Below are 8887 nucleotides of genomic sequence, written 5' to 3'. Positions count from 1 at the left end.
TTGCATCTGTGAACTTTCATTTTCTTCCCTCATGTCAGAGAGAAATTTAAAAAATCTTCAAGATATGTGGGTTTTTGTTAACTGAATTAAGGCACAAGATAATGTTTCTTAAACTTCTTGATGCACCCATCATAGCAGGATCATTTTCCTCAACATCTGCTGAATTGCAGAGCGCCAAATTCAAATTAAATTACTAAAAAGATTTATTTTTCATGAAATCACAAGTGCAATATAGCAAAACACAGCTTAGCTTGTTGTTAATCCACCTGGCAAATCAGATTTCAAAAAAGCTTTTTGGCAAAAGCATACCAAGCGTTTATGTAAGGACATCTCTCTCAGCAGACAAAACATTACAAACAGCTAACAGCCAAGTAGATAGATTTTCTGACTTTCGTGACCAATCAAATTAATCGCTTACCTTTGATGATCTTCGGATGTTTGCACTCACGAGACTCCCAGTTGACGTAAACTCACCCCATTCCGTACAAATGTACGTAACCGCGACATTCAAACGAGGCTACAAAGAAAACTAATGGGACTGTGTTGACGTCAAAATTGCGGCTGTGAACTAGGTTTCTATTCAAGCGTTGATCGACATGGTAATGGCTCTATAGTATTGGAGAAAAGTTGAAAAAACTGACCCTCTGTTACATCTTGACGTGTCATGTTGTAACGTACAGCACGCATAAAGCTACAATTTGTGTCTTACAATCTCTCTCCACCAGGTGTAGCACTTCTCTCATCGTTTAAAAACAAGAAATGTACAGTGACGAGGGTAAGGGGGATACCAAGTAATTTTTTTAGTCATCATTGCATGCGATCATCATTCTCAAAGCCGCTGTTTACTTCTAAGATCACTTTAGCACCGCCCTAAAAACCTGATTCAAATTCGACACAAACCTTCAAATAGGTATGTAATGACACATTATATAAACTCTTTATAGTGTTTTATTTACATTTTAGAGGTGATAAGTTGAACAGATCGAGTGAAAAAAGCAATTTTCCCACACAACATCTGTCCTTCTCACTATCACGCAATAGTTTCGCTTCCCCACCTGCCATTTTTAAAAAGACCCGACGGGGCTCATTGCCTGCTTGAATTATGCAGGAACGGGCAGTGTTTAGGTAATGTAATTGATTTTGTTGGAAAGGGGAGAAATTGTGCTTTACAATGGTACTATCAACATTACAGTTGATCTGGAAGTATTACGTTTTTGGGGCACTAAAATAAGGGCAATTGTACGGACCAAGGTGATGTACGATTTTACGTTACACAATAAATGTTCCTTTTGTTCCATAAAGATGATTTTTATATCCAAAATACCTCCATTTTGTTGGCGTGTTATGTTCAGAAATCCACAGGCTCGAGCGGTCACAACCGGGCAGACGAAAATTAGTATCCGTAAAGTTTGTAGAAACCTGTCAAACGTTTTTTATAATCAATCGTCAGGTTGTTTTTACAATATATAATCAATAATATTTCAACCGGACTGTACCTTCTTCAAAAGGAGAGAGAGAGAAAATGTCTGTTCAAAGCTGTTGCGCATGCAAAACGCTGCTGACACCCAGCCATACAATGACGCGATGTGATCTTTCTCGCTCATTTTTTTAAATAAAAGCCTGAAACTATGTCTAAAGACTGTTCACAACATGTGGAAGGGGTTCTAGTGCAACTTTAGTAACGATGCTTTTGGTAAACAGCTGAGATTTAACAACGCCCCTACAAAGGTTCTCACGATGAACTTAGCCTTAAAAGGCTTTTGGGAAACAGGACCCCGACAGACAGGCTGTCCTCAGCATAGCAGGATGTCGTCACTTGTATTTCTTATTGTATACTCACATTCCCCACTCAATCAATTTATAGTACTCTCAACTTAATGCAAAATATTTAGTTTATCATGTTAAACTTGTTCCCTCCTAGTTCCAGCCCGTCCTTGAAGAAGAGCGCTGCCCTTTCTGTTTCCAGTGGCGTTGTCCAGACAGCCACCGCATGCATCTGCGTCCCAAGCGGATTGCTTCAGCAAGGGTGCAGAACGTGCCGCGGAGGGAGGCCAGGGCAAGAGACTCAGCAGAGCTCAGATGAAAATCCTACGAAGGTTCAGGGGCTCCTCACTCTACTCCAATGTCAGTCCCCAGTACCTGAAAGTGGGTCGTATTCATTGTGCAAAATGTTCTAAAGAAATTTGCAATGGAAAAACATTTCAGGTAGCCCCTCATTCTGGTCCCTTTTCTCCTGTTGTGTGTCTAGTGAATTCCTCCCGATCTCTACTTTTTACATAATATTGGAACTTGACCATTCCCGGAATAGATGACACGAAACACAAAATGGAGTTCTCAGCAGCTTCCATCCACTTCACTGAAAAGCCAGTTCAGATAAGGAAACTATGTACAACCTCCTCCCCCCATGCCCTGAGTAGCTGGTCAGAGGGTAGATGGGGGCATTTTTCTCGATCAGGGGAATGGAAGGGGAAAGTACCATTGATTGATAAGTACCATTGATTGACTCGCATCGCTCAAACATTGCGTCATTGCGTCACAGGCAGTTAACCCACTGTTCCTAGGCCGTCATTGAACATAAGAATTTGTTCTTAACTGACTTGCCTAGTTAAATAAAGGTCAAATAAAAAAATATATATATTTTTTAAATATCTGCCAACATCTACTCCACACTTTCAAATCAGGTCCAGGATTCTCCTTTCCTGTACACAACTTCACCTTCCTTTCCTCTTGCGATGTCTGGCCCGTCTCCCATTGACTTTGTAGAGGGAAAGGAAGGGGAATAGAGATCCAAGAGATTTGCCAATCAATCAAATTTAAATTGAAGCCCTTTTTACAACTTCAGTGCTTTTACAGTCTTCTATTCAGCCTCATTGAGGAGGAATCCTTGGAAGGGCAGACAGGGTCAGCGTGTAATAAGCCAGATACTCAGGGTCAGCATTTAGTAGGCCAGACAGATAATGATCACATCCCGTGTTTGCATGTGATAGGCCAGCCTGATAACAATCACATCCAGCATCGGCATGTGATAGGCCAGGATGCAGATAATGATCACAGAGGAACAGGAAGCATTTAGTTACAGCGAACCCGGTATCTATCATGGAGACAGAGGTACAAGGCCAAACAAGATTAGCACATAGGTTATGTCAGAGTCAGACACATGTAGTTATTTTGGCCAATTCTGGGGTAAAAGTTACAATAGTAAATTGTAAGGGATTGTTTTGTCTTTGATGCTTAAATGTTTTTTAAGACCAGTGAGAGCCACCCCCCCCCCCCCCCCCCACACACACACATATACACCTATACATTTAGTATTGAGCATCTCTTTCAGTCATTTGTCTTTAACGTGTGATCAATGTACAGCCAGGTCCATAATTATTCACAATTGATAAAGAGGAGCAAGTAAGACTACAAAATAAATAATACAAATACTGAGCTACAGTAACAGTCAACAGTTTGGACACCTACTTATTCAAGGGTTTTTCTTGTAGAATAATAGTGAAGACATCAAAACTATGAAATAACACATGGAATTATGAAGTAACCAAACAAAGTGTTAAAGAAATCAAAATATTTGAGATTCTTCAAAATAGCCACCTGCTACCTTGATGACAGCTTTGCGCATTTAATGCCGATCTGTCTCCAGACTTGAACCACATTGAAAACCTGTGGTTTGAATTGAAGAGGGCAGTCCATAAGCGCAGACGAAGGACACCAAGGATCTGGAAAGATTCTCTATGGAGGAATGGTCTAAGATCCCTCCCAATGTGTTTCCCAATCTCATATAACATTTTAGAAAAAGCCTCCATGTTATCCTCACAATGGTAGGGTCCTCGGGTACTTAAAACAGGGGTGCCAAAAATTGACACCCTTTCATTAGCATAGGATATAGCTCAGTATTTTTAAAATGCGTTTTATGCAGTCTTTTTTTCTCATCAAGGGTGCCAAAAATGATCAACCTGACTATATTGTTGATATATTTTCCCACCGTCGTGTGACTTCCTGGTAAGCGAGTTTTTCCTTAGCCACTTTTTCACCAAGGTATTTTTACCCTCCAATTTCAAGGTCACCGGTCACTCGCACTGGCATAAAATAAGTGTGTAAAAGAGCTCCACAAGCTGTGTACGTGCGACGCTACCAGGCCCCCATAGACATGTGTGGTTGTAAGAACTGATACCCCTGAAGCAGGCGCAGCACTCTGAAGATAAGAGGAAGAATGTTGTCTGTCTCCTCTCACGTTTCAAGTTTTAATGTCACATGCACAAGTACACTGAAGTGCCTTTCTTGCAAAATCTAAACCCAAAAATGCATTAATAACGTAAGGTAGAACAAAAACACAATAAATTAAAATAAGAACACGAGAAAGTAAGACGCTATATACAGGGTCAGTTCCTACAATGTGTAGGGATACTGGAGTGATGGAAGTAGATATGTATAGGGGTAAGGTGACTAGGCATCAGGATATATGATGAACAGAGTAGCAGCAGCAGCATACATGACGATTGTATATGAGTGCATGTGTTTAGAGTCCGTATGAATGTATGTGCATATTGTGTGTGAGCAAATGGTGGAGTGAAAGTTTGTCTGTGTCGACGTGTCAGTGTGCATGGAGACAATGCAAAAATAAAATACAAGGGTCAACTCAGTCTGTGTAGCCATTTTGTTTGCTATTTAGTTATTTATTTATTTCACCTTTATTTAACCAGGTAGGCCAGTTGAGAACAATTTCTCATTTAACTGCAGCCTGGCCAAGATAAAGCAAAGCAGTGCGACACAGAGTTACACATGGGATAAACAAACGTATGGTCAATAATAGAAAAGTCTATATACAGTGTGTGCAAATGTCTTAAGATTAGGGAGGGAAGGCAATAAATAGGCCATAGTGGCAAAATAATTACAATTTAGCAATGGAGTGATAGATGTGCTGAAGATGAGTGTGCAAGTAGAGATACAAGGGTGCAAAGGAACAAAAAAACATGGATGAGGTAGTTGGATTTGCTATGAACAGGTGCAATGATCGGTAAGCTACTCTGACAGCTGATGCTTAAAGTTAGTGAGGGAGATAGATGTAAGTCTCCAGCTTCAGTGATTTATTATATTATTTTTTTTGCAATTCATTCCAGTAATTGGCAGCAGAGAACTGTAAGGAAAGGCGGCCAAAGCAGGAGTTGGCTTTGGGGGTGACCAGTGAAATATACCTGCTGGAGCACGTGCTACGGGTGGGTGCTGCTATGGTGACCAGTGAGCTGAGATAAGGCAGGGCTTTACCTAGCAAAGACTTATAAATGACCTGGAACCAGTGGGTTTGGCGACAAATATGAAGTGAGGACCAGCCAACGAGAGCATACAGGTCGCAATGGTGGGTAGTATATGGGGCTTTGGTAATTAAATCCCAGGCTTTAGAGGAAGCAGTGAACCTTCACTGAGGGGACAATGTCACTGATGCATTTCCGAATGAAGCCAGTGACAGAGGTGGTTAGCTCGTTGACGTTATCGGCGGAGTCTCTAATCAGCGCTAGCAAAGCAGTCCTGTTCTCAACGGAGCAAGTCACGGGTACTTTCTGTTTAAGCTTCTGGAGTACGGATTCATGATCTTATTTTCCGAATGGCGGACAAGGGAGGGCCTTGTGTGCTTGCTTGTGGGTAGAACAGTGGTCTAGAACTTTATCGCCCCTAGTGGCGAGGGTTATGTGTTGATGGAAGTTGGGCATCATATGCCTTAATGATTCAGAATTAAAATCGCCACAAACCAGAAAAGCAGCCTCTGGATGTACACTTTCCTGCTTGTTTCTAGCCTCATACTGTTCGTTAAGTGCCAGCTTATTTTTCTTGTCCTGAGGTGGAATATGTACAACAGTCAGGATAACAGCTGAAAACTCCTTCAGTAGGTAGAAGGGTCAGCATTTGACCAGCAGGTATTCCAAGACAATGCGTCGATACTTCCACCGCACTCAAGTCAGCACACCTGTTGTTGATAGAGACAAACCCCTCCCCCTATCAATTTCCTTGACTCCACTGTCCTGTTTGCATGGTGAATGGAGAATCCATCGACTTGGATAGCAATGGTGTGTGTGTGTTGTCCAGAAACATGTTTTCGAAAAGCATAGAATATTGCAGTTTCGAGAGTCCCATTGGTAGCAAACCCACGATCGGAGGTCATCCATCTTATTATCAAGTGACTGTACATTGACCAATAGAATGAAGGGAAGAGGTGGCCGGTATTCCCTTCTCCTTAATCTCACCAGGACTCCACCTGTCTTTCCTCTGTAAGGTAAGCATTTCCTCTTGGGTAGTCCGAAAATTGGGTCGGAATTACAGTAATCGCTGCCAAAGGTGCTTCAACAAAGTATTGAGTAAAGGGTCTAAATACTTACGTAAATGTGATATTTCAGTTGTTGTTTTTTTAATTTAATAAATGGGTAAAAAAATAATACGTAATGCCTTGTCATTGGAGTATTGTGCGTAGACTTATGAAGGGGGGGGGGGGGGTCTATTTAATCCATTTTAGAATAAGTCTAACCTAACAAAATGTGGATAAAGTCGAGGGATGAACTGTATATTGAAAATACCAGTGTCAGTGTGAGCCTCTCCAGGCGCCGAGGTCCTCTTTCCCTTGTCTGGTACCCCGACCTGCATTCAGCTAATTCCTCTGACTCTCCTTGTGTTGCCATACTTTCCCAACTTGTGTTTTTAATCCCAACCGGAGCATCTGCCTCCAGTGGACAGGCGAGCAGGCAGAACAATGTGTCACTCGTGGGCTTTGACACCGGGAGAGAGTGAGAAGCCACCAGATGACAAAGAGAGATGAGAGGGCGATGGCCTTGGAGGCATTTTAGACAGGCACGCAGGAGAAACCCACTACGCTCAGTTGAAAATGCTTAGCTCACGTGTAGGGATTTGCCAGGTGTTAAGTGAATTATTTTAAACATCTCACACCGACACAAAAACTGCAGTCACACACACACACACACACCCTGCTGCCTAACATGCACTACTGCCGCATATATATCTATATCTCACTCACCGTGTTAGTTTACATAGAGGAGGTTTTAAACTCTATAGCGTAACAACCAGATTCCCCCTCTCCCCCTCTATGGCGTGCCAACCAACGTTAGGGTTCATCCCTTCTTCCTTTCTTTCCACTGCATCATAACGGCATCTTGTGATATGGCAGTATTGTAGAAAGGCATCCAGAAGGGTGGGCATGTTTATTATTGAACTAGGCAACTCAGTTAAGAACAAATTCTTATTTTCAATGACGGCCTGGGAACCGTGGGTTAACTACCTTTTTTGAGCCCTACATCACAAACTCATGCTGTTTAGTACTGTCAGATCAGATGCTGTCAGCGTCCCAAATGGCACCCTATTCCCCCACATAGTGCACTACTTTTGAACAAAAGGGTAAGGAAGATGGTTCCCCTTTTTCCAGACACTGTCACACCATCCTGTATTCATTCAACACGTGCCACTCTATCCACCTGTCATTACCTCTGGAAATGAAAGCAGAACAACAACATGACAAAATAATCCAGCTAAAGCCAGCCTGTAGTCGTTTCCATTATGCATCTGTCAGCGCCCTCAAAGGGCATCTCTCTCCAGTCTCCAAACCAGCTTCATGGGGGTGTTCCAGGGTACCTCATACCCTGTGTACATCCAAATTCTTCACACTTCTTCCTACCATGAAGGGGAGTGTGAAAGTGCACACTTTAAAAGAAGTAGGACACTGCCATAGTTTAGACCAGAAGGACTAAACTATTGGTCAGGTCATGTTAAAGGGAATGGACTACTGTGACTGCAGGCTTTGTCTCGCTCCATCCTCCACGCTTTGGAGTATCGATGTGTTCTGAATCTCTCCACGCCCTGTAGACCCAGTGTGCCACCACCAACCACCAGTGCTGTAGGAATCAAGGGCAGTGATGCCTGTTGAAGCCCCAGAGACAAGGTCATCACAGCAACCAGCCTGGCTTGGGGCAGCACAGGGAGGACTGAGGGAGGGAGAGCGATTAGGGAGAGGGGGATGATGATGGGGCAAAAGGAGAGAGAGGGGGAAGGGGAGGGAAAGGCTGGTATTTATGGAGCATAGCCTATTAATAGAAGACAAAGGGTCCATCTGCAGAATTGATTGGTTGTGTGTGTCAGTTTGTTAGCATGTTGTTCGTAAGTGCTTGTCTCTGTATGTCTGTTTCTATAATTTTATTTTAGAATTGATCTGCTGGCCCATCCCGGATTTTAGATAAAAGGAAAATAACTTCTGAAATATGCAAGTAGAAGAGAGATTGCTTATGACCCCTGTTCACATAAAAAATATGTGGTACCTTTTGCTGTTTGAATGCTGAAGTCTAAAAGACCCAGCAGGTGCTGTTGGCATTCCAGGCATGATCAGTCTAGTCCAGAAGTATCTAGGCTATTGCTGACCTGTCTCTCTCTGGAAGTCTGGTGCAGAGTATGGAGAAGTTGCCCCTAAAAGATAGATGCTGATCTCGGGTCAGTTTTATATTTCTGCCAATAATGGTGAAGGTTAGGATTGGGGGAGGAGGGGAGCCTCTGTTGCTGGGGAACAGGTGGGAAAGACTGTATGGGGCAGCACAAGAATCCAGAGGAGGGTGAGTCACCACAACCTGAAACCTGCAATGCAAATTTAATTGGGATGGAATTGACCTCATTTCATCACAAGGCATCTTTAATTGCTTGAATATGTAGGTTGCACATGCAGTTTAGGCAAGTTATTGGTTATTAAATTGGTTACCTTTACTCTGTGTTTACTCTCAAAGGATGGGACAGACATTCTGGAAAGGTGGGAGGGTTTAACATTTTTTGCTTCTGCATGCATTGGTGACCTTTGACTTCTAGACGTGTTTGTTTATTTTCAGCGGTGAAGGGTTAAACTTTT

Source organism: Oncorhynchus masou, chromosome 12 (genome assembly GCF_036934945.1).
Source record: "Oncorhynchus masou masou isolate Uvic2021 chromosome 12, UVic_Omas_1.1, whole genome shotgun sequence".
Lineage (NCBI taxonomy): Eukaryota > Metazoa > Chordata > Actinopteri > Salmoniformes > Salmonidae > Oncorhynchus > Oncorhynchus masou.
The sequence above is the reverse complement of the archived record's forward strand: the minus strand, read 5'-3'. Positions refer to the sequence as shown.